The 27,668-nt window shown below is 40.2% G+C and overlaps 1 protein-coding gene across 2 annotated transcripts in view; it reads right to left on the reverse strand.

The window, feature by feature from the left end:
- Positions 1 to 27,668, reverse strand: part of ADAMTS2 (ADAM metallopeptidase with thrombospondin type 1 motif 2) — a 261,540-nt gene that overhangs the window by 137,462 nt on the left and 96,410 nt on the right. The window lies entirely within an intron of this gene.

The following is a 27,668-nucleotide window of genomic DNA, read 5'->3' on the forward strand; positions in this document are numbered from 1 at the left end:
TTTACAATGACAACTTGATCACTGAGACAGACTGAAAAAGAGGCAACAAAACAGGGTGTTTCATAAGGTCAGCATCGCTTCCAAACTTGCAGGAGTTCCCAACCTCGGCACGGTGTAATAAAGACTGTGCAGCCAGAGCGATTGCAGCCAGCAAACTTGGCGTAGGCAATAGGCAGCGCCTTGTCAAATAAGCAGCAGTATACATGTCTAATGCCTTTAATTTTGTATATTGCAATCTGGTGCATTAGTAAAGCCCGTTATAATGGGCAAAAGAAAGATTGGAGCAATTTCTACAGATCAGTGTGCTTGGAAGTATTACATTAGCTTCCAGTTTTGAAAAAGTGCAAAGATACATGGTTCTCATTAGATGTCGAGTTTTGTGAAAAATACAGAAAAAATATTTGAAGGTAACTGATTCTTGCCACTGTGCAAATGAGTCAGTATTGTTTTAAAAACACACAGCCACAAACAACCCACAAAGCAGCAATAATCTTATATAAAATTTGATAAACTCTGGACCCGACATGGACTTGTTCTGACCCATTATTAGGAACACAGACAAAAAAGTCAGAGCTCTTCTTTACTCACTCTGCAAGCTTAGGCCTGAAAAAGTCAACGTAAGAGTCTGGTAACATTGTCATGGTGGAGACAGCCTTTGTATATCAGTTGCTATGAAAATCAGAAGTTTCAGAGTAGGCACAAGACAGGAAGAAATTTGACAGTTTATTTTTGTTAATGAAATTGCTTCATCTGCCTTCTAATGAAATAATGTTTTGGTAGAACAGCTGGCCTGAACAAGAAATTCTGGCAAATATTACAATATTCTCATATACTCATGAATCAGAATGCTCTGGAATCTTAGTCAATTCTTTCAACAAAGCAAAGATCAGCAAGTTAAAATAAACTAATAAAAAATGGAAAAATAAATCCTGAAATTTTTGTGTCCAGTGTAACAGCTGAGCTTCTGAACATCAGCTGCTCACAACAAATCATTTGTGAATGAGCTACAAAGTAAGGACTGCTGTCAGAAGTTACTAGGTGCATAATTTTAATTAACAACTAAATTCAAGCAAGTCATGCTTTATTCCCAGGCAATTCAAAATAGAAAAAGGTGACATTCATAAAATAAATTACTCTTTATGAATTATTCACCCAGTTCTAATATCTTTTTCAGAATTTCCAATCTGTTCACTAAACCCTACTGTGAAAAGTTCAATAACATATTCATTAAAATAAACTTAATGTAACTGAACCCTGAAGGAAAGCATACAAAGATCGGTCGTTACAACTAACTGCTCTGCATCTGAAATTCCTGTTCTACACAAATGCAGAACATGTTATCTTTCCTGTGGTTTAAAAGACCTATCAACACCTAGACTACAATTGCTGTATTTCAAAGGAAACTGAAGATATCTGGGCATGACCTACTGACCTACTTCAAGACAATCACTGGCAGACTTAAAAGCCGCCGCCTCTCCCCTGACAGTGGCTGGCTCTCATAAATCTCAAGATGAAGCCCTGATCATAGAGCTTTTCCCCTGCCATGTGAAAGAACGTGCCAAAGGTAAGGTGAATAATGGGCTAAGGAAGTAAACTTTCCATGTCTGACCTTCCCATTGCACTAAACCACCACCTGGGTCTGTCCCCCAAGAACAGCAAAGAGGCGTACAGGCTCCTGAAACAGCAAGTCTCTCAGTGCGCATTGCCAGGATGCAATTACAGACCCTCTGGTGATTAATGAACGTAAATCCTACAATGGAGGCAAGCAAACCAAATGTATTCACTGACCTTTGCTTGGGGAAAGCCACATAGAGATGAATGAAGAGGAACTGGAGCTGCCGCTATCTGTATTACTCACCATGGAGAATTCACTTCTCCCCCATTAGTAAACACAAAAATATGTATTTTTATTGGCAGCCAAATAGCCAGGCTGTGGTCCTCAGAGGATAATCTGGCAGTCATTGCTGCAAAGTTTCTCCATTTGGTTTGATATTAAGTTAAATAAGATGTCTCAGATCTCCCTCATAACAGTCTGGTGTGTTATCTCCCATGTATATTAGGAAGGCTGTTTTCTGGAAACCTAACGTATCATTGTAACTAGCATATGTCAGGGAATTGCAAATCAGCACATTACAGAGCACTGCTGTAGTCCCAGCCCTGAGAACAAAGTTACCGCACCAGAGGACAGCACCGTCTATACATCAGCAGAGAAGCTTCTGCTCTGCTGGGAAGCCGAGCGTGTGCTGCTCTGGGCACAGGGGGGATCCCAAATGTTCAGGCAGCACCGAAGGAAGGAGAACCGCCACGCAAATTTAATATTTACATTCTTTCCTAGAATTTTAGCCAGATTGTCAGTGGTTTGTTGGCAGTTCAAGCAAACCCATGGAAGTATATGAAAGGAGAAAAAAGAAACTTGACTCTGCGTTACCTGAGAATAAACAAGAGCACCCAGGACAGGTAGTGATGTACCTCAGAGCAGCTTCTGCCCCTCCAGGTCACCATGACCAGGGGTGAAGCCTGTGCTCACAGAGCAGGGACAAGTGACATTGCTGCACTCTGTGCTTCTACACATAGGTGATGGACAGAGGAGAGGAGAGCAGGGAGGGTGGCTCTTTGGAAGGCTGGAAAGGGGGTCCATGTTCACTTCCTGAGAAATATGTCATTTATGTCAGCATAAGTTACCTCTGTTCTCAATTAAATAGAAACATTTTCAATGTCCAAGTTCTCTACAAATTTCAAATTTTACATAGAAATTTCTGAGCACATTTGGGGGGGGGGGGGGGGGGGGGGGGGGGGGGGAGTATTCTTTTCGGAAAGAAAATGGACCAAAAGCTTCCAGCTAACCCTAATGGATCTACAGCTGCGTTCCCTCTGCTACGTCACCACCCCGACCCCATACAGTCCCAGCCTCCAGTCCATATTTCCAAGAAATATGACTAACGTGCCAGAGGAATAATCTGATGACTCAAAATTCTGGAGAGTAAAGTCTCAGGGCAGCACTGTATGGCCTGAACACAGCACACACTCTGACCTACCAACAGTTTATGGACCTCTTGAACAAAGACAGGCTGCAGAGGCAGTTAGAGGAGCAAAAGCAAAGGAGGCCCCACATGTTGCTGACTTGATCCCTGCTGTTCACTCCATGCCAGCCTAATACCCCAGAAAACATCTTCCATGGCGTCTCAGCAGACCTACAATTGAAAAAAGCCTAAGATAAATCCTCTATTTGCTGTGAGCAGGAATGAAGATGGAACAGGAAGACCCATGATTCAAAACCAAGAGGAGGAAAGAAAAGAGAAAAGATGGGAAAGGCTCAATGGGAGAGAAAGCAGAACCTACAGTAAGGGGCAAAAAGGTCAAACAGAAACGAATCAAATGGTGAGGAGGAAAACAAGGTTTACAACTGCAATGTCACAAGTGGTTTGCTATCCAGCTGCCACCAATGATTTTTTTGGAACAAGAAATTTGTATCACAGGAAATACAAGGTGATGAAAAACGACCAAGCCAAGAATATAATTCAGTTTATTCCTCATCACATATATGCCTGCAATTATTTCTTATTATTCTTATTTTTTTAAAGGATAGGGAGATGGAACCAATCCCATCACACTGTTCTCTGAGATCATTGCCTGGGCACAGCAATACAACACAGCCAGCAAGAATGACCCGCGGCAAGTGAACACTTGTGCAGTTCAACAGCTGCACATTGTTTTAAAGATGAACAGAAACAGACAAAATACATTTTGTGTTATTTTAATATCTGCATATATAAATATATCTGGTAGGTAAAGGAAATCGAAACCCAAAACACTAGCAGACTGCCAAAAGCAAAAAAAAACCCCGCAGTACTGCTACTTGCTCCAAAGCAAACTGTTTGTCTACCTTCTTCTAGGAACTTTAAAAGATAGTGACAGAAAGCAAAAGGAGATTAAATATATATATATATATATGAAGAAGAAAATTACCACATAAATTGAAACCACATACAGGAACCCATATGCGTATAATACTCCAGCTCATGGTATGTATGTATTGGCCCTATAACTCACAAGTTCAGGTCAATACTCTCCACCGTCACCGTTCTCTCTCTCTCTAACACATCTGCTCTGGGCATTATTACACTCTATGGCTGATTTGTTCACGTAGAGACAGAGGGAAAGACCATCTGTAAGTAACAGTCAACTTACATTATTAACAATACAAAAGTAGTTTCCCTGGAAAGCTTCACAGATCAGAGATGAAGTTGTCCTCTCTGGCAGTGAGTTTTGCACTACCTGAAGGAGCAGGTGGGGAAGGCTCCTAACCCAGAGGAGTCTCTCACCTGTGATCACAGGAGCAGAGAGGCGAGAGGCTGATGCGACCCCATTCATAGCTGTCAGCCGCATCGGGGCCAGCACTTTTTGTAAACCAGATTATTTAGAAAAAAGTAAAAATTATGTGTTCTGATTTGTGATTGAGCCGTGCCTCCTTCCCCCAGGCAAACCAGGATCTGAACCTCAACAGCCCGACAGAAGGGGGACAGTGGTCCCTGGGCAGTGTGAAGGTATTGCGAGAGGACAACTCCACTGCACCATGTAGATGTTGCTACAACTGATTTAAAAACAAGGCTGTGGGCACCAGTCATGAAAAGAGATCTCAAAATATGTGTAAGGGGAAAATTTATGTGAGAGATGTTTCAGGTGCTTGGAGTAGTTTTGGAAAAAAGTCATAGCTTAGCAGGCTTCCTACCAGATAAGGAGGCATCACAGTCCAAAGCTAGAGGGGTGAGCAGAAAATGCAGAACTAAATGCTTCAACTAGTGCCACAAAGTTAATACACATAAATTAAAGCTCATTAAGTCCTGGGGAACATGCTCATCTGGAACAGGTGTTTGCTCATCATAGCTTAATCCTACCCAGAAGATGAACATACAGCAACTACACTCGCTTTACCACCCACCGCATCCTGTCAGGGGCTCGATATGCCTTCAGCTAAGATCCCACAATTTTAGTGAGTTTTGATCAGTTTTTTGGTGCCTCAAATAAACAATCCTCAAGCATTGTTAAAGAAATCTTAAGGCTACTATACCAAGTAAATAAATCACCATATTTCGGGGCAAGAAGCAACCACTCACAGATTCAAAATAGGATGACTTTATGCTCGCTATTAATCTTCAGATGCCCAGGACTGGGACATTTGGCTTTGGCCATTTTGGGGGCAGAAAAACTGACTAATGGGAAAACAGATGTTAACTGATATGATAAAGCACTTATTCCTGACTTGCAGAAACCACACAATCTCATTTACATACAGTACACCCCAACTCCCCCTGCCATCCACAGAAATGCAGTACAATCACGGCTCCTGCTCCACAGCTGTGTTTCCTCAAGGAAGAAGAGAAGGATCAAGAATGCAAACACACAGAATTCCTGTTGTTAGAGAAGCAACAAAAACAAGATTGTACAGTCTGTGAATTCTGACTGATAATCTAAGTTTTTGCCACCACTTTTCCCTCTCATTGCACCACCAAAATTAAATTAACCTGGAGCCAGTTATAAATTGGCCTTCATAAAAACAGGATTTGTTTTCTTTAAATGCAAAGAACTCTACCATCCTGCAATACATGAATTCTGCAGCCTTTGCACTTTAAGGAACATTAATTCAAATGAATACAGTAGCATACCACTACCATATATTACACTTTGTTTTTACAGATGTCCATAGTTTTCAAATTGAAAGATAAAATAATGCTAACCCAGGCAGGAGAATCAGGCATGCAGGCAAAGTCGATGTACAGGTATGAAATATAAAGTAGGACTGGCACGCTGACAGAGCATTGCTATTCTCTAGGGAAAACTAACATTATAAGAGGGTAGAGTGTGCAGCTTGAGAACATCTGAATGGCTGAACACAGTTTCCTGTTTACATAAATTAATAGAAGATTAGTCTTTTCCAAGGTTTGAGTTCAGCAAGTGACGTGTAAATTCCATGTGACTCACAAATCCTTTGCATATGACCCAAGTGCATAGGATTTTCCATCCCGGTCAGAACTTGGGTCCAGCATTTTCCTGTATGGCTGTTTCTGGGAAGGGCGATAGAAACCCTAAGATACTACAATCTTTTTTTCAATCCACCCTTCTAAAGACATATGGGACTGGTCTTCCTTGGTAAATTTGTTTTGCAGGAGCAAGCCTGGGAAAAATGCAGACCAGATGGCAATATACAGCGATTATGAACCATTCTAAGAAACACACAGATCTTCTCGGTCTGAGGCCAATGTCCCTGCAACACAGCACTCGGTGTTTCTCCTGCAGAATGGTGAATGATCTTACCCACTCCATTCCCAGTGTAGGGTTTAGAATAAAACTGGGAGGACTCCTCTACAGATGGCAAATACGTTGCAACCACAGGATGGTAAGAAAGATGGGAAGCAAATTCTTACCACGGTGGGAATTGCACCTAGTGTCTGTATTCCTCAAGATGAATATTCATATCCACCTCCACTGAATTTTCAAGCCTCGCACATGCCACAAAAAACAAGTAAGATCAGAAAAGCCTCATAGCTTCATTTGCCACTGAGGTCAAGCGCTATTTACTACAAACAGGGACTCTTTGATGACTGCCCCACTGCCAGAGTGGAAAAGGACTGCTCCCAGCAAGGACGGACATCACACTTGCTATACACTAATTGGAAGAATCATATGCTGGCTGTTTTAGCTGGCCTTGCAACCTCTTCACACACAGTCCGAACACTCCTCGCGGGAAAGCTGGCAAAACCCCCAGAGAATTACAAAATGATGAATTTTGCTTGGACAAGAGAGATTGCCAGAGTTAATTATGAACCATTATTTAGACATACTGGTGAGGAAGACATAACAATCCTCAATACTCAGACTTATTATCAAGCCTGCCAAATTCATGCCTCTGGGTACAACACTGCACGTAGACCAAGAAATTTCTTCAGAAAATGGCACTGATGAAATTTTATGAATAAGCAAAACATCCCATTAGCAAAGGGTCCCTGAACATCCATTAGTCAAAGGAGCAATAAAAGCATGGGATGGAGCAGCCTACATAGTCACTTCTTGCCCTGTCCCAATGACATGGATCGTGAGAAACAGATTTTCAGCCATAAAAAGACCCAAGAATGTTGATAGCTTGGGAATAGGCTGAAATTTTGCACTGTTAACTAGATGGACCAGGAAAATGAATTGCCAAGAAATTAAACCAAATGTAATTTCCCATCTTGGGCTTTTTTGTCTTCTGGACTTCTTGCAAATCAGTCATTATGACAAGAAAGTATCTTAAAATTAACACAATGAACACAAACCCCATACTGCTAAAGCAAATGGTGAGTTAGAAAAAGAAAACATTTTCATCAATGTCTGAAAAGCTTTGCTGGCAACTAACAGAAGATGGGAGAAATACTACAATAAGAAAATGAGAAAGGTTGATACATGGAGAGTGACGGGGTATTTGGACAGTATAATACAGGACAGCTACTGAGAACTGCATTAACAGCAAAACTCCAAGCCACTCCTAACACCGATAATGGGGGGTGTTGATGGGACTCTGGAGAAATGCAGAGTTTTTTCTCATAATACACGATGACTAAAATCAAATGTCTGTGCTTACTGGGCCAACGACAGACAACAGTTTGCAAACGTTTCTGTCTAAATAGAGAAAAATACAACAGCAGTGTCCATGAGCCTACTGATGGCCTGTGAAGCCCCAAGGGTTCCCAGTCACAGTAACATAAGAGCAAATATTCTCAGTACTCTGAGACTCAAAGATAAAAGTTTGATATCCCATTTCCAAAGGCATCCTAGAACTGCTTCCTTAGAAACTATATGAGTAAGGCAAGCAAGTAGTGCTGTTCTCCAGAATATACTTCCTACTTCCAGCAAAGTGCTAGTCAGGGATTTCCTGAAGCAGTGCTGGTGCTGTGGATACTTCCCAGCCCTTTATCAATTTTTCTTCTGTGATTCTCTGTTGGCTTGTTGAACTCATGCAACACTTTAGCATCCACGGTATCACTCACCAAGCAGTTCCATGGCTTTATTGTGCTCTGTGTTGGCTTCCTTGTGTTTGTCTGAAAATGCTTTCTCTAAGTTTTATTTGATGTCCCTTAGTTATATACGAAGAGACATGGGACAGTGATTACCTATTTGCCTTCTCCTGATTTTATAGACCTTGATATCTCAGTATCTCTCTCCATCTCCCCTCCCCTGGAATTGTTCTGCCCTTTGCAGCACCCTTCAACTGCCCAAAAAGGAGACAGGTATGTGGTAGTCCCTATTCCACTCCCGGGGTCCAAGCATGCAGTTTCACTTAGTTCCCATACTGTCGTACAAACAGTCCGACCTCCCAGAGTTTTGTGAAAATGCTACATATTATCACTGCAACTCACTAGCTGTTCCTCTCCACATGCTAACTTCTGTAATAGTTCTGCGTTTCATAGCTTTGTTTTATAGTATTTGGTATTACACATCATACCTCCTGCAAACTAGCTGCAGAGATCCCATCTACTTGTTTAGCCTCAGTTCATACCTCCTGCAAACTCACTGCAGAGATCCCATCCGCTTTAGCTCAGTTCAAGGTTGAACTCCGATCTGAATGCAAGATTTGCAAGTTATAATTCAAGGTGACAGAACACTACAGCTGATGAAAAGTGACAGACGGCAAAATTAGTGGTTTATTGTACACAACCACAGTCTCTTCTATCCCAGTGAAGTCTTTTTTCTACCACTATGAAGTTCAAGCAATTCCTGCTTAGAAGAAAGAACTCATTTCACAATTTTATCACTGCTGTTATGATACCAGCAGGAGTTTCTTTTAAAGCCTACTCTGGCAGGAACATAACTCCCTGTGAATCTCTTCCTGCATTTAAAACAAAACAGCTCTAGCTGTTGTGGTTGCAAAGAAGTGTTTGAACTTTAATGCAATCTTAGAAGCTCAGAGGAGGCAACAGATATAAACCCAAACATGATGAGAAATTAAACAACAAATCTCAGGATTTTTAACCAAATCTCATTTTCTGAGCAACTGGATTTAGTGCACGAACCTCCCTCTACACTCTACAGACTGTTTCCTACTGGTGTGCAGGCTAAGACTTAGCAGGCTCCTTGGGTATTCATTTCACTGGGGACTCAGCTCAGGCTTATCACCCTTTTGGGGAGGAGGGAGGCTGCAGTTACAGGTTGTTTTGCAGGGGCTGCAGCCTCTCCATCAAGCTCTTGCTGCCTCAGCAATCCTATTACCAATACTAAGTTATTTTTAAGCTAGTGCATGTAGTCTACACAAGCTGCAATCATACCTTTGACTCGAGGGCAATACACCTAAATTGAGTTCGTGAGGACCCTAGGTTGGATTTAGCAGCTCAGAGCTTCCCTCCTCTGCTTTCTGTGGTTCAGAGTACAACTGAAGCATCTTTTTCATTCTGTACATCAAACCAAGTTACAAAATAAATTCACATTCACTCTGAAATTCACGTTGTAGTTTGTATCCAACTTCCATGTATTAGTGCATGTTTGTAAGAAATCATCGCATATTTTAAGGCTTTACATTAAGATGGGAACCTAGAAATGGTTACAGCCTCTCTAGGAAATTGGTATTCCCTTACAGTTTGTTAGATTTGGTTCAAAACTTCTTTTCAAAAGCTTCTCTGAATTATTATTAGCAGCTTTTATACAATGTTGAAAACATACAGATGAGTTTACAAATAATATGAAGAACATCCTCTGTCTTGAAAACTTAATCATGGAATGAGTTAAGTTGGAGTCAGACTTTACAATCATTTTCTCAATTTGAGAATATAAGTGGCAATATGCATTCATCTCAACAAAATGGTCAGCTAAATGCATGTTTAGCTGAATCAATCAGGAATTTATCTGACAGTCTTGGCATATATAAAACTTATTTACAGCAAATTTAAAAAAATCACAGAGTTTGAAGATAAAAAGCTTCAAATATTCAGCACTGTAAAATTGTTCTACAATTGTTCTCAGCAAGATCAGTGGCACATTCACCAGCTACGTTTCACGCCCAGCTCTGGGAACTGACCCTACCCATCCTCCCTTAATTTGTTTTTGTCTTACAACTTGGCAAACTCTTAGCCTGTTGCTTACTTTCACAAGCACTGACACGCTTCCCCAGGACCGCATTCAGGCCTCAGTGGTTTCCAACCATGTCTGAACACATTCACAAGCGCTACTGGGAAATTCCCTCATATGTTTCAAGGTAGCTTGCTGAGGAAATATTCCAGTTGTGAGATAGCAATTTATTATTTAAAAAACAAACAAACAAATAAACAAACAAACAGATCACATTAAGTTGCTCCTACATCACTTTCATTTTCTCCCTTCTCTAGATACACCGTAACTTGGCAGAAGACAACTCTGCCCAGCTCCGATTCTCATGCCAGGCTTTCACATTCTATATGTCTCTCTAAAAACAAAAACCATTTTTCCCCCCCTCTCACTTTAGACATTGTGTGTTTGAACACCCATCAGTGCCCTCTCGCTGTCCAGACAGCCTAGACTTAAGAAAGTCAAGAACCACAGGCTACAACCAGCTCTTTAAGCTGTGCAGAAAATTTGCATCCCACCTGCAGCTCACATGGAAAAGCCACAAACTGTTCAACAGTTAAGACTGCATTAAAAGAAAAAAAACTCTTTATGAAGCCTTTGCACTATTTCACAGAGACTGCTTTATTTTTTGTAATATAACCTAAAGAAAGTCTTTAGGTATACATATTACAGGTAGGATGTTGAAATAAAAGCTGGACTGGCAGCTAACCATAACTTCTCCAGGAAAAAAAAAAAAAAACTGAATGAAATATCATTAAAGGCAGTGAGCTGGTAAGTGGATGCTGCAGGTCAGAGATGGCATTAAATGCAATTTCCACAGATTGTTCAAATGGTTCTTCACAAAGTAAGTCACAGAGAGTATGCCACCATCCTTCATCAAGCCCTGTGATTGCTGTACAGTCACATGTGCTTCTAAACATACAGGAGAATGAGGCCTCAGGTGAACACACCACCTTCAAGCAAAGAGGACTATCAAACACCTTGAACTGAATATAAAAACACCATCCTTCACGTAAGGAAAAGATCCTTAGTCTGACATACCACGCCCAAAGTCACACCATCACAGACTTTTGAAAGGCAACACATATTCAGCCAAATACATTTCATTTGGATATTCCCTAAGCAGAGACAAGAGGAGTGTTCAGCATTTTGCAGCCACTCTCTGCACCCACTCCCAGAGCTCACATGAAGGTGTTTCCATGGGATGTCAAGGGGAAACTGGTATTTGGAAAGGGAAGAATACTCTCCAATTTTACCACTTCAAAGTCTGTTTGGTCCTTCTGAAGCAGAACATCATGTTCATGGAGTTGCTGGGTAGGAGAGGATAAGGAAAGGAACATCTTTTCCTGAAGACCTTCTGCTGTGCCTTTCTGAAGGTACCAGAGGAAGAGCTCTCCCATCCATCTTCCACAAATGTCAGCACTGACACTCCTATGGGTCACTGCTTTGGTTTAAGTGTCAGCATATCATCACCTAGAAGCTCTTAGCAGCTGCATGAGCTGCAGTCAAAGCACCGTAGACATCTGTTCAGAGTGGCCAGATATGAATTACAATCCCTGACAGTTTCTATTAATTTACATGAAGGTCTGTAAGTAAAAAAGAAGCAAAAAACCAAACCCCGCATACACGCATATGCCTTCAGAACCAGCCAAAAACCCAAGACAGGCAGTACCCATTTATCTAGACAATGTGACAACAACTCCTGACACGTAAAGCTGTACCTTCTAATCTAGCCAATTTGTAAAACTACAGCAATTCATTCCAATGCTACACAGCAAGCACGCTCCAGCAGAAAATCAATTCCAACGAGCAAAGGGCTGTGGAAAGCACAGAATACTTACTTTGGTGTTCGGTGAATGCTGAAGTGGTTATTAATTTTTGTTTTACCATTATTATCAATATATTTTGCGATGCATGCACCTAACAAATTTCCAGGGAACAGGGGTCATGAGACAACACAATAGTAACCTTCCTGCTCACAGGTTTGCTGGTTTTCATACCTTTGTGAACCTCTTCAAAACACATCACAGACCTCACTGGATGATGAAGCAGAGAGAGAAAAAGACTTTTCCAATGCATTCACAAAACCCCACAATTCCAGACACAGAGACTAGCTCTTGATACCCTACACCCCCATTCTATCTACTCTAAATTGTTTTTATACAGCAACACATACTAGTGCTTTTCAAAAAAAAAAAAAAAAAAAACCAAAGAACACACACAACATGGTTCCTATGTCTCATTTATGAGACAGATCCAAGTACGAAGTCATTCCATTTTCCCACCATTAAGTCAGTTTTTGCTACTTAACACACCACTGCTTCTGAGCACTCCAAATTTTACAAGGAAATCTTAGGCCTAAAACAGACCAGATCAGAACTGCAGATCCCCAAACCCCAGATCTCGAAGGCAATCAAATTTCTAAGTCTGACTGGATTTTCACCTTGAGCGCAGAACATGAACTGAAACACTTACATTCAAAAGCAGGTAATTTTCTCTACCTCTTTAAATATTTAAACAATGTATTATGGTGGGACATTTTGTGTGTTGTCCATCTACAGCAAACAAATGAGAACCAGCGGAAAATCCTAACACATCCCAAATATTTGCTGGCAGGCTGAGAAGTGTCACTGTCCATTGATGGGCTCTTAAATAAGCACAGCTCTGAGACACCTGACAGATCACTACGGCAGGGAGAAGCTCCCACTGCAAGGACCTTGCCTGCGGGGCCGAGCGCTGAGCGGCACAGAGCTGTGTTTGGCAGCCCATGATGGAGGGACACCCTGGAGACCACACTGAAGGAACTCTTCCACAGCCCTTACTGATTATTCAAATTACAGCGGTATTTTGCAGAACTGAGTATCAACCAGAGTGCTTGCTCCTCCCGTTCCCAGTAGGACCAGAATACCGTGAAGAAGGAAGCTAACAGACTCTCAAATCTGAAATCAATTTCTAATTATTGACGTATTTGAAATCTATTGTCTTCATAATTGTAAGCAACTGTACATTTACTCTTCTTGTTCTATCAGAAACCTCACAGGGTCACGTTTCAGTTCCTGTCTTTAAACATACACAATCATATTCATACAGTTATCTTTTAAGAAATATTTAAATAAAGAAACAATTGCAGTATGTAAACAACAACTTGAAAATCCAATGGAAGAAGCATGCTCAGGGTCAAGAAACAAAATGAGAATATGAATAACTAAAAATGATATTTAAAAAAAAAAAAAAAAATCATGATCCTGTAACTGGGGGGGGGGGGGGGGGGGGAAGCAGGACTGAGCCGGAATGCTTTAAGTTGACTTTACTGCAACACATCCCCAGGAGGATTTAAACGCAGCAAATGAGAGCAGAAGCCTTGGTGCTCAGCCCAAGAGCTGTCTGGATCAAAGGTTACAGAAGATACCATGAGGCTACATAAGCATTTGTACTTTGACGTGCAGGACCTCTTCTACACCAGGTTCTGCCCACATTCTCTGCAAAATAACAGTTAACAGGAATATCTATAAAGTGTGTTCATAATACAATGATATAGCAGGTCTTTTGAGTTCTTCAAAGGGATTAGCAAAATTAACACTGTGCCAGAAAACCAGAAAATTTCATCTTTCTATTTGTTTTGCAACCAAATAATGACTGTTTAAGCATATTTTTCCTTTTATGCTTTGCTTGCGTACTGGAATATCTTATGGATGTGAAATTTGCTCCTGCCTACGACCCCTGTTACCCTACGCAAACTGCATACTTTACAAGAATATTTAATTATAGACCAATAATAAATACCAGCATGCCATGATAAGCTTATTTCACAATACCCATTTGTGTCACAATTTCGATCAGTTATTTTTCACATTTGGTGACAAGGTTATGGCACAAAGAACTCCACCAAATACACCTGCTAAGGCACAACAGACTGCAAGCAGTGAGAAAAACATTAAACACCCTTTTTATAGCAGTGAGCATATACGTTTAATGGAGCCTAAATGGCAAAGTATCATGTCTCCCACATCTTTCCCCGTAAAGACAGGTAAGCATTAGGAGCAGCTTGCTTGCCTGGAAGTGAAACATGCATTTTTCTATGGGAGCTTATCTTAAATTCAAGCTTTCAACCTTAAGGGGTAAATAGCGTGAGGATTTAAGAATCAATCTCAGTGAAACACATGGAAGATTTGCTACAGACTATTTGAAGAAGTAGGAGGAAAGAAGCATTCTGACAGAAAATTATTTAGGTCACTGGGATAATTCATTGTATATGCCCTAGAATTTACAATGCCACTCACTATGTATACATTAACAGGTATATTGTACTCTTACATCAGAATTTTGACACGTGTACTTCACAAACACTGTTCTATTCAATAAACATCTTTATACTCAGAAGACATATTTCCCTGTGTTTTTAAGGGCCAGAAACCTTGTCTCTTTTTTCCCGTCTCATCTCTACTACTGATGAATGAAACCACAACAGTTTCAAACCACTGTAAAATTAGCTGCATAACCCTTCTGCAAAGAAAAGGACAAACACCCTCCAGAGTTTTTAATTCTCCTCATACCTCCTACCTGCTGACCACACAAAACACTCTCATTCCTCAATATCATTCCCATCTTACCCAAGTGCATTTTAAGATCAATGGTTTTCATCACATCTTTACCTTGATATCAGGCAAGTAAGAGGACTGTCACAGTGCCACCTGACAAGGCGTGTTAATACAAGAACATTGAGGAACTAACACAGCACCCTCTGCCTCCCATTCCCATTTCCAATCAGCTCCACACAACTCTTAGAAGAAAGACAGTGTCTGCAGGAAGAAATTTTATTCCATACTTTTTCCATTAACATCCATGGGATTTCAGAGTGCTTCATACTTCCTAAAAATCAGGTCCAACGTCAACATTCATACCTTTGGAGACTAAGGAAATTCCTCTGGCCTACTCCATACTTCTCAAGTACTGTGCTAAGAGGTTAGCAATCCACTTAAAGTCACAAATCAGGGTGATAACCCTTCAGGAGCTCTACCAATACCTTTGCTGTTTAAAGAGTGCATATATTCTGGTAAACTAGCTGCAAAAAAAGAAGTCGATCAGAAAAATTACTTAGAAAATGCTTTGCAAAAACTTATTATCATTTTCAGCCGTTTTCCAAAAGTTCTGGTAACGAACAAATGAACTACGAAAGATCCTTATCTTGCCCTTCTTCTGCATTTAAATTTGCTAATTATCCCCAGCCCAAGAGGCAGCCTCCTAATTAAGAACTAAATCTTGGCTTGAAAGGACACCAGCCAGTAATTACTATTGCATGTTCATTTTCATTCTCTGCAGCTTTCCATGATGTTTGTCAACACTTCCTTTGCCTTTGGATATTTATTCTTTGCTATTTTCTCAACGAGGACTTACCTGTAAGGAGAACGGATGCCACTTTTATTGAATCTTCTCTTTCTGTCAGATTCTTGCAATGCACAGAGTCTGCAAAATCAACACAGTGCTGGAAGCAGCAGGTTTCAGTTACTGCAATTCCTGAATGAGCAGGAAGCTCATAATGACTTGTGGCTTCATGTCTACGAGACAGAACTCTATCCTCCAGCTCACCAGGCTTCCTAAACAGACATGAGATCCTAAAATGGGCCCTTGGGCTCTTCATGTTCATGTAACAATTTCACTGACCACAGCAGAATTACTGCCTATTTTCATTAGTGCATGGCAGGGAGTTGTACTTCCCAACATCTTCATCCTAAAATACTGAAGACTTTTCAGATTTAAATCATTTAAGTTAAATGTATGTATCACAAAGGAAATTTCAGCTGAATTGTTCCATTTGCTTCAAAAGTTTACAGTAAGAAAAATTACTGGCTATTTGTAACCTCCATGATCAAAACACACATTTGATTGTAGAAACTGGTGGAACTACCATGGAGACTTCTACACTTGGTGAATTTTCTGTTTAGAGGGCAGCATAGTGTAACTGTAACACAAAACCCCATCTCTGTCCTAGCCCTGCCACTGACCCATCTATGTATTTGCCACAGATTGCTGGGTTGTGAAATGCAGATGAAAAAAGGGACAATCTCGCACGGGTGCTGCAAAGAGAGAGATCGTGTAACACAACCGTCTGCAGGAGCAGCAGAAGGCATGCAGGAGCTCTGGAGGGTTCTTCCATTCTGTGCTCTTAAAATTTAATTTATCTCAAGTTCTTTGATATCCTTAAATAAAAAAACATTATTCAATGGAAGCTCTTTTTATAGAGCATTTTGCATATAGAAGCATTTTATAGAGCATGTTTCCTATGGGGTTTAAAGGGGAAGGAAATAATTTTTGGAAACATTAAGAACATAATCTGACTAATGTCCTTATTATTTTAACTTTATCCAGATTCACCTTGTTCACAGCAGACTAATAAAATGTGTATTCTATTGCAGTGGAAAAGTGTAGGCATTCGAAATAAACTGTAACTCCAAAGTTAAGTTCTAAAAAAACAAAACCAAACCCAACATGGATATACCTGCAACCCATCATTACTCCAGGCACCACTTCCAACTATTCACAAGCCTTTTCAGCAGCTTTCAGTAAAGTTCCGTCACAGTAAATTGAGCTATGCAGTGAAGTAAAAATTTAGAGAAAGTGGTAAAAACTGTCCTTCAGCTGCTTTCCTATAAAAGCCAGGGCCAGCTTCAGCTTTGGCTAATCCAGTTTTAGAAGTTCTTGCAGTTTACAAGGAAACTTCCTTTGCACAGAGCAAAGCCGAGCTCCGTGCGTCACGCTGCAGGATGACACCAAACACACGAGTACATTCTGTGCAGTGCAAGTAATCTGCACGGACTGGATGTCAACATTGTCATATGCAGTATTTGGCCATAACAGTGATTATTTCAGAAGCAAAGGAAAATATCTTGAGATGAAAGTCTTAGCAGGTACAATAAAAGAGGTAATATGGAGGCTGTGAAAGATCAGATTGAGATTCTTACAAACAGATTAAGTTCTTACAGTTGGATTACAAATAAGCATTAAAAAAAAGACATAGCCACTCTTTTTTTCCCTCCCCCCCCGGCTTTTGGAGAAAGATCAAAGGAGGAGGAACCATGATGAGAAAATGCCTGCAAATCACAGTGCAACAAGAAAGAAAAGAAATGAAACTCACACATAAAGCCAAAAAACAAATGGATAACTGGAGAGAGAAGAATCCCTCCCTCTTTCATCATCTTCTAAGTTTCAGGCAGAGTTTCTCTTAAATTGTAGGCTGGGAGCAGTGAAGAAAGAGATTGTGCATTTGTAATCATGATGGAAGCAACAGAACATCAAAACTGTCCTAGGCATAAAACATTAGCTGGGACAGCAAGCCCACTGCCTAAGCCTACTACAACTCTGCTCTAGCCATAAATTTGTCTTAACATAACAGGCTTTCAGTTCCCATGCTCCTCCCACACTCCTGGGTGTTCCATTTATATTTTTTTTTTCCATACATATGTGCAGAGTATCCAAATACGTTTGAGAAGCAAATGGCTCTCATCCGCTCGTGGCTTTGACAGCGGGAGGCAGAAGCATCACAGAACAGGTAGACCTTGCCTCTGGGAGCCAAACAGCAAAGTACAACAAGAGAAGAGAGGAGAAGAAATTTCAGCACTGATCTCCAGTGATGCTTTGCTGGTGGAGCCTGCTGTGCAGGTCGCAGAGCAGGGGCTCTCCTTCTCCTTTTGCAAATAGTACAGATGTTCCACGTGGCCCCAGGCAACGGGAGGGACGCACAGATGTGCCAGTGCCTCACTGTGGTCTTTTTAGTATCATTTATTTAAAGTCTTTCTAAAATCACCTTTCAAACTACAACAGAGCAAGGGAAGGGTAATTAAAAATAAAAGGAAGTTTTCATCTGTTTCATCATGATCAAAGGAGAAGGTAAAGAAGCGTGCAAGTCCTGAGGGACCCACGTTCCCCACTGCTGCACAGTCAGCTATTGTCATAAAACACAGATCTGTATTTTATTCAGGCAGTTTTGCTTAACAGGATATTTTAAGATGCAACATCTCATTTTCATGAGGGGCCTCAGGGGACAGAGTAAAAACACCCATCCTGACCAAGTAAGAGCATTTAAATATCAAAGTAAGCGGGGAAAAAAAATAAGGTAGAGCAAAAAGCTTTGTCCAGCTACGGAGACTAATGAACGATGACCCAAGTTCATTTACCATCAGCTAACTGAACTTTCTTAGTGTAAGCAGGGTTTGGGATAAATTGGGACATTTATTCCAGATGACAGGACTAGAGTAAACAAATAGATGCTTTTTAATTTCCCTTTTTACTTCGGCGTCCATAAAAATTTGATGGCAAAGGGACCGCACTGGGGAAGAGATTGAAGATTTAGATTAGTACAAGAAATACATCATTGCCATCTGAGCAAAGGTTTCCCTTCAGAAACAAAAAGTTAAGTCCAGAAGGGTTCATCCTTAGAGAAAAGGACAATGAATTTTACCCTGGACATTACATTCCTTGTACACATCACTGATCACCTCTCTTCTCTGCTGGCACACCTGTCTCCTGAGCACCCCTTACTTCCCCCTTCACAAAAGTAGCAATGGTTGAAAATCTTCTTGCATCTTGTGAGGAAAACAAAACAAACACGGTCACCCCTAGTTAAACTAAAACTGGAACATTCAGCTGCGTCTGTGTAAGTTTGGCTCTTCAAATCTGTATTTGAGCACTTAAAAATGACGCAATTTTAAAAGCTGCTTGAACACCCAACTTGCTTTCATTCCATTGAAATTGTGGAGCTGGATTAACCATTGACTGCAGCTACCTGTGTCAGCAGCCCAAGAAGATTACAGCCCTGATGTCACATCTTAAGCAGCACCTCAAATTCAAAGACAATTCAAGAAGGGGTTAAGAATACCTTAGATACTTTATCCCTGAGTAAAATAACACCACTACCTCACACAGCAAAGCATACACCAAGCAAAACCAGTTATCAGTATGCTATGCATGAGTACATCTGCTAAGTAGAACCACCAGAATACCACAGAAAGCTCTATCCCATCGTCATTTAAGAACAAGAAAATTAAGCAACGCAGTGCCATGTATGTAACAGGGACTTTACATGGACCATCAAGTTGTGTTATCTCTAAGAATTATCTCCTTTGTTAAGTATAACATCTTGTTTAGTACACGGCTTTTATGAGTTATATCAATTTTTCACAAAATATTATCTCACTTCTTATTGCTGTTATTTAAGCCTCAGAAATAAAAGTTTTTCCAAAACCTTTCCCTAATTCAGAAAAAAGCCAAAAGCCTTAGGAGTCTACTGTATGCTGTACTTTCCTCACAGCTATCTCTGTTGAAGGCTTTTTTAATTACAAAAGGCAAATGGCTTTTGGAAGGCACAGGAGTGGCTCAGCAAATTATTGCCTGAGGCACAGCATAAAACCCAATGCCGACAAGGGGGCATGTTCAGAATTTTGGTCTTAAAGGTCAGAAACACCAACTGTAATGAAAGATGGTTTGATTTCAAAGTGCTAAGTGATGGCCATAGTCCACAGATTTTTGTCAGATGTGCAGGAAAACAGACTCCAAGAGGAGAAATCAGCGCATGCACACCTGGTAGAAGAGCATCCAGTAATTTACTACAGGCATAACAGGACCTTAGCTTTTAAAGGCAATATAATTGGACATGTTTTGCCATGGTTTTAAAAGGCAGTTTTCAAAAATGCACAAAAAAAGAGGTATCATAGATATGAAACCTCTAGATAAGTAGTTGCAAAATTCGCTGCCTTGTTTTTGGATCTGGTCCATAGCCTGGAGACAACTGTGGAAAGCCTCACTTGACACCAGCGATCGAGGTCTGAAGAGCTACAGCACAGTGAGAGAGAACAACAGGAACTCTTCATGGAGCAGTCTTTCAGATATATAAATTTCATTTTTCATATGGGAGGAGGGGGAAGAGCTCGCTCCCTCTGGAAGAACTTGAGCCAAAGTCCTATTAGTAAGAGTAATACTGATGCATATGATTAATCCTGCAGAATCCTAGACATCACAAAATAATAATACCAAAAAAAGGCAGTGGAGACTCTGGAACTTTACAGTATAACTTTTGCTTTTCAGATAATTTTTTCTGATAATTTCTGATGATAGATATATGAAGCACCTCTGATAAATGCAAAGCAATTTTTTCAAATTAAAAGTAATGGTTTTGTCCTAGATCCAACTCAGCATACATTTTTTGTTAAGAAATGCTGCCAAATTCCATAACTTAATTTGAAAAAATGAACTTTTGCCGTAGTATACAAATTGCTACATTCCAAGTACATCCTACACAGCCTGGCCAAATTACCACAGTAATAAAGCTTAGCAAATAGCATTTTCACTTGTCCTGGCAAGTCAATACAACAAGGATAAATGTTACCTATAATGCTTTTAGAAATATTTAGAAATCAAGGTACAAAGCATGGACATGAATAACTCACTGTAAGTAAATGTAATAGATAAGGACATGTCTAATTTTTCTGGCCAAAACCCGTATTTTTAGCTACCATTCTCTTATGTCAGATCCTACTGTCCAACAAATCATTTGTAATTTTGGCCTTTTAGTTGCAAGCTCATCTCTTTTGCATTTTAAGTCCATACTATTTCAGGGAGTTCTGCTCAAGTCTTTCCTCATCCTAGTTTACACACTTGCATAACACAACCTTATTAAAGACTACAATCTGCTGTAAAAGGCTTTCTTCTGCCTGGAACCACAGAGAGAACTGAACTAAGGCGGGCATCGTTTCAGCAATAAGTCAGACTATTTCCAGTAAGGCAAACTAAATAATTTTCTGTCCTAATTACTTTGGATAATCTTGAATTTAGCCTTATGCCATCTCTCTATGTAGTATTTAGCCATGAACTGGAGACTTGCTAATGCACCCTGACCTGCTTAATTGGAAACTGAATCATAATTGATATCAAAACAGATATCAGAGGAAAACGTTAGCCAGTTCACCAAATTTCCCATCCCTTCCCATGCCTGAAAAAATTTCAACTGACTCATTATGAAATTACTTGAAGAAATGAGATATGGAAGAGCAGAAACAGCCTAATTAACAGAACAGGAAACACAATCAGAGGGAGAACCATTTTGTGTAATGGGTGCACTGTCAGATTTTTCAAGTAAACCAGGCAAAGGTTGTGCCTATACTCATGTTTCCCTGCATTGATGGTACAGTTTTCTCAATACCAGATACTACTGTGAGTTTAAATAAACCTGCCCAACAGCCAAGTTTTAGTAATCTGCCTACCACAGGCAGATCAGTTTAAAAGACGTTCAAAATCTTAATCTCATCTCTTGAGATTAGAACCTCCTCCTGTCTGTTTCAAGGCTTTTTTAAAAAATATTTTTTTCTCCATTGCAGAAGAATGTATTTTAACGAGAAATAGGCCAAGACTAAAACATTTCTTCCAAGTCCTTAACAATTCAGGTGGGGCACCCATCCAAATCTGCTTTGGACGCAAGTCAGATCCAAAGATTGAGAAAAACTGTTTTCTTGTTCCAGTTCAAATATGGACAAAATCTCAAAATCTGTCTTGAGACAATGAACATATGCCTCAGATGAAACACGATTAAAAATACTGTTCTCCCTTCATCTCTTGCTTTAATTCTCAGTAGATGGTCCCACTTTGCCCTCCTCCAGCATTACACTAAGTTCTGCTGTTAGTCCACGTGACACTGAAGCAAAGCAATCTCCTTTTGCCAGCTACAGACTTTCCACCCCTTTTTCCTGTTCCAATCCAGATTTAATACATTAACAAAACATAGCTCCGTCCCTTCCATTTCCAAAGTAGATTCCCACAGATTAATACACGTGGATTTATGAATCAACACATTGGAGGTTTAACTTGAGAAGTTCTTCCCCTTACCTTCTCTTCCTGTAACTGCACTTCATATTCTCAGCTACAGGAACTACCTTAGAATAGTTACTTCCAAATTCATTAATTAACGCCTTAACCCACCCCACAGGAAACTAGCAGAGGATCCTTTTTCTGCAAAACCCTGCTGGTAACGAAGGCTGATCAACACTCAGCACATGTTTAAAATCAGCTGATTTTCCTCCTCCTTTACCCCTCATTCATTTGTACTTCCACCTCATAAATGTAGCTTTCAAAAAACAAAAAATGCCATTTATTTTTTTTAAAAAAGCAAATTGACTTGCACAGGGTTTCTTACAGGGTGACCACCTTTCTCACACCAGCAGCTGTCCAGAACACACACGGGTGATGTCAGACACCTCCTGGCATTCTGCAGTGAGCTCTTCCAACACAACTGAGCCAGGTTCTGAAAATGGGACGGGTAAAGAGGCACAGACCAAAGTTGTTCTTCAATCAAATGTATGTGCTGTACTCAGAGGCACCAGTAAGCAACCTGTTATCTGGGTGGTTAACTACCTTCTCCTTTGATATTGTAAGAAAAACAGGTTAGCGCAATTCCTTAGAAGCTTAAGAGTTCAGCATAACATATAAGAAACACTTTTTTTCCTACAACAATCTGCTCTTTGGCACAGCCTCAGAATACTTTACTGCCACGTCTTACTTTGAAATGGGAGGATGCCAAGAATGAGATAAGTGCAGACATCCATGACTAGGAAACACAAGTAAAAGGCCTTCTCCAGAGCCAATTACAGCCTTCAACAGACAAGCACTTAAAAAAAAGAACAAACAACAACAACAACAAAAAAAACCACCACCCAAAACTAAACAAACAAAGAAAAAGCAACAATAAATTTGTTTCTCTGTATTCAAGTAGAAACACAACATTTCTTTAGATTAAAAGGCTCTCTTTTTTGTAATTAAAATTTCCAATATATCCATCCAAATTGAAATAAAGCTTTTGTTTTTTCAGAACTTGAGTCTGAATTCTCAAAAAAATACGAATGCCCACATTATTACATTAAAGAAGAGATCATTCTTTATCTGCTATTACCCATTCAATGAGTGGAAACCTAGATTACAGCAGAGACTTGCTGTGAGATATAACTGCTTTAGTGGCCAGATTTGTCTCCTGCCAGCTCCATTTAGCTTTTGTCTTCCTCAAAAGTCTGATAGTGCTTTATCATGTAGTTTTATGAGCAGTTTTTCCACTACTAAATGTTGTGATCAAGATGAAGCAAAAATGCCAATGTGACTACAGTCTTCATTTGAAACCATATAGTTTGGCCCATTTCCTTTTGGAAAAGGAAGAGTTAACTTCAGTCAATTAGGCAAAAACACGGTATGAATATCTTATAAACAATTAGGAGAGAAAAACTGAGTGAAATTAAAAAAGCCACAACAAGTAATTGACTATTTAGATTCAGCATCTTATACACTTAAGCCTATCTAGGATCCCAGTCTGACCCATTCTGCATCCACCATTCTTGCCTAGTTAGAAAAATCTGGGTGTTTAAAGCCAGCATCTTGCCAAGAAAAGCCAACAGAAAGGTAAAGACCAAAAGATAAACTGCAAAAGGGACTTCTTTTGACGGTACAGAACCATTTTGAACCTATAAGGAAGATCTCAAGAGAAGCAAGCAGGGGACGATCTACGTAACAGGAAGACACCACCAAGGTATCAAGTCACCCAAATAAAACTCCAGCTGAAAACAGCTCTGAAATCTCTAACCTCAGAGGAGAAGTTTACAAGTGAATGTGCTTCAACCAAGTCAGTCCTACTGAAACTGAAAATTACCTTCAAACAGCACTAGAAACGTACTTTAGCTCCTCTTCAATTGCCTGACTTGTTCACATTGCCTCATGCAAGAGTTCTGGCCTCTTCAGAGTCCTTGGCTCCACTTTTCCTTCTTTGCTAAAACAGTTTACGCTCGTCACCGCTATTGCACAGGGAAGATATAAATCATTTTTTTTAAAAAGCATTAAAACAACTGCAAAGCATTTTGGCACAGGTTGGAACCAAAATCAGAAGAGGACAGTGAAGTCCAGCACACTTTCACTTCCTCGGGAGTCTACAAAGTAGATCCAACAAAAGCCAACAGCTCACAGTTCAGAAACTCAGCTGTGCGGGCTTACATATCCAAAGGGATTTACATATCAAAGAGGCAGCTAGTAGGATATGCAACCCCCACCCCACCCCCCCACAGTGAGTTAGGTACTTCAAACTCATTGTAGGTCAAGCAAGTGAAGACCGTAGCTCAGGTGCATGTAGAAGGTTCACTATCTTTTCTAGTTCCCTACATAACCCTACTAAAATTTGCACTTTGGACTGAATTATGGAGAGGGTAGGTATATGTGTAATAGTTTGGAAAATCCACCATAGCCTTTGGTATCAGTGGAAGTTTCAAAATCTTTTTCTGAGAAGTTTGTTTTGAGTCTCGGACACTTTATCAGGCTGGCTACAGGCACGACTACAGGAGACTTTGTGGTCTGTGTCATACAAGAGATCAGTCATCAGCGTCATAAACTTTCTTTGCGATATTAAAAAAAGAAGGCAAAGGATACTTTTGTGAACATGTGCAAAAACATTCATTGCTGACAACTCAAACTACTGAACTAACTTCAGCTGATCACCATGAACACCACAGAAGAAGCTAACGCTCACCAGACCTCTCTCAGCTGTTGCACCATTCACACAGCGGCGGTAAAGTGGCAGGAGCACTGACAAGAGGGAGAATTCAAGAAGTGATTGACTTGGTTTTGTTGAAAGTTTCCACACAGAGGAGAATTTACCTTTGGCCTAAGACCAGGAATGAAAAACTCTCAATCCAAAAAGAATGTTTTGGCCAAGACTGCACAGAACATGAAAAGGGGGCTTCTCGTGAGAGCTCAAGTACTGTGGTTAGTCCGGCATCTGCTGTCACATGTTTTACATTTTCCTTTCTTAATGATATTATGCTCCCTGTAAGTATTGAAAATAAGAAAGATTTACTTATTTTACCCATTTTTCCCATACACTCTATTAGCACCATTTGCCAATTTATTCCATTTTTTATGTATTTTAGGGATTTTCGATGCACAATAAACTATTCAGCTCAAATTTCATTTAATCAATGTTTTATGTTCAGTTTGTGAGTTCCACGAAGACGATCAACTGTGTTTTGCAAAAGGTGGTACTTGGACTACCTTGAAAATACAATATAATGTTACAACTATATAGTGAAATATAATTATATACACAGAGTACTCCAGGAAATCTTTCTTTTGCAGTACTTTCCATAAACCTTAATCCAGAAACTAAAAAGATTTATTTTTTCCAAAGGAATGAGCAATATGTGCTTGGTAAGGTAACTATTCAGAGGATTAAAATAAAGGATGAATGCAAATACATTGCTGAATTGGAGCTGTTATGCTCTCTTAAGCCCTTCTTGGTCTCCCTAAAAGTGAAATTATTCTGGTAACATCCCCTAAAAACCATCCAAGTAGTAATGACCGAGGCAACCACAAATACAACAAGAGAATAATGAACCCAACACTTCATAAAAAGAGAATTACTATTACATTCACTTTCATCTGTTAGTTTTTAATTGTACTGGCCCAACTAACTGAGCAATTCTCAATTTCAGAACTGATGTAACTGCTATTTTATGTAGGTAAAATAATACTACAGTCACTTATTGCTGAACTCAGCTGAGCTGATGCCTTTTGAGCCAGCACTACATTGCCACTTCAACTGATTTTCTCCAAATGGCCAAGGGAGAGATGCTTTACCTACCTCTTTCTTAAACAGCTCATATGTACTGTCTGGGGAAGCTTAAAAGAGGGAGATAAAACACTGTCACTGAGGGAGGAGGGTGTATATGTCGCCGTTTGGAGCCCTTCCCCTTTGCGACCCAGTAAGTCTCTCTCCCACACCCCCAACTTTACCTCCTCTTTATGTGGGGAGGCTGAACTAACACCTTGGTCATGCAGCACTTCTGGTTATGAAGAAGGAACCCAGGGAATTGCAGCTCAGCAGCAGCTCAAAGGGTGATAGTACCAGCAAAAAAGGACAGGCACAAATGCTGGGACTCATAAGCCCTTTGGAAGAGGCAGGCCGACTTCCTTCACTCAGAAGGAGAGAACACCATGGATAATGCTACATTTAGTTTGGGACTCAATAAGCAGAAGAGGCACAAATGAAATAAGGATATGACTCAAAGAAAGGACAAACACTTTACAAGAGTTCATGTAAGGACAGCTCTGGAGAATAGGCAACATTTCTTACAAATCGGGGCAAAAAAAGGTAATACTGAAACTCCGTGATTCCCTCAGCAACAATGGAACAGAACTTTTCCAGTCCTCCAAGGAGGATTTGAGGGTGATATTTATTGGATTACACTTCAGTGAGCAAAAGATGCAGAGAACTAACAGAAGACAGGAATATGTGTATTTGCACACACAGAATTTCAAGAGAATCAGCTGTATTTTGAAAGCAAGGAAAGGCCACTCTTGTCTAAAACTGGATTTAAGGAACACAGAACATACAAAGCTTTATGTTATTTGTACTAAATGTTTGGTTGGTTCAGAAGCAAAATAGAAATTCTTTATCTGAAAATTAATGTCTGCAAACTGACCAGAAGCCTTGAATTTTTTTCCAAAAAAAGACTTTTTATATGAATTATCTCATTTCCTGATTAGCAGAGTAAAAGTATGAAATTATTCTCCCCTTGGCTACATCCCAGCTGGATCAAAGCACTGGCCCAAGAACATACTGTACCGGTTTATTTATCAAGAAAGTCCAGGAGAAATTCAAGCATCTACTTCTCATCTTTCCTGATAAAGTTATCACACCCAGAATGTAAACATAGGCTGGATAAGTGGTATATGACCAGATACTTGCCTGGGTAGTTTTATACCTGTTTTTTGTTGCCATGTTACTCCTTCAGCACAAACAGTACCTGCTCTGCTTTTGGAGCAGAGTCCACGTACAGTCCTAGATGACAAATCACCAAAGTTCATTACACCATCACTTCTCTTCCCAAGACTCATGGGGAAAGATTTCTTTCATACCTGGAAATACCATCACTTTCCTGAGGGCTGGAGGACTACAGCTCATGCAGGAACTGTGTGTGTGCGTGGGCCAGTGGGCCCGCCAAGGGCACAGAGACATGCCGTAAGGAGCGGGGTGTGAGTGGGGCACTTAGGCGTAATTCTAATAGTTAAATGTCACCGCGATACCTATTTTCAGTAAATACAGAGGAAAGAATCTACATGCACATCGGAATGCACAGGGTCATCCATGAAAGGAGTCTCCTGCTCCGAGCCATAAAGTCACAAATCAAGCCAAAACGAGCTGTTAACCTGTTTTTATTTTAATGTGGAGATATACCATTGGAATAAGAGCTTAAGGCCATGACAAGCACTTCTGGGCAAATCAGCTCTCTCCTATGTAATTAGGTGAAAGATAAATCCAAATACACACTGACAGCCAAAGCAGGAGAGCAGTACTGTTGTGGGTTGACCCTGGCTGGGTGCCAGGCACCCACCAAAGCCATTCTGTCACTCCCCTCCTCACTGGATAGGGGAGAGAAAATATAATTAAAAGCTCATGGGTCAAGATAAAGGCAGGGAGAGATCATTCACTAATTACTGTTGCAGGCAAAACAGACTTGACTTGGAGAAATTAGTATAATTTACTACCAATCAAATCAGAGTAGGATGATGAGAAATAAAATCAAATT

This window comes from Falco naumanni, chromosome 8 (assembly GCF_017639655.2).
Source record: "Falco naumanni isolate bFalNau1 chromosome 8, bFalNau1.pat, whole genome shotgun sequence".
Lineage (NCBI taxonomy): Eukaryota > Metazoa > Chordata > Aves > Falconiformes > Falconidae > Falco > Falco naumanni.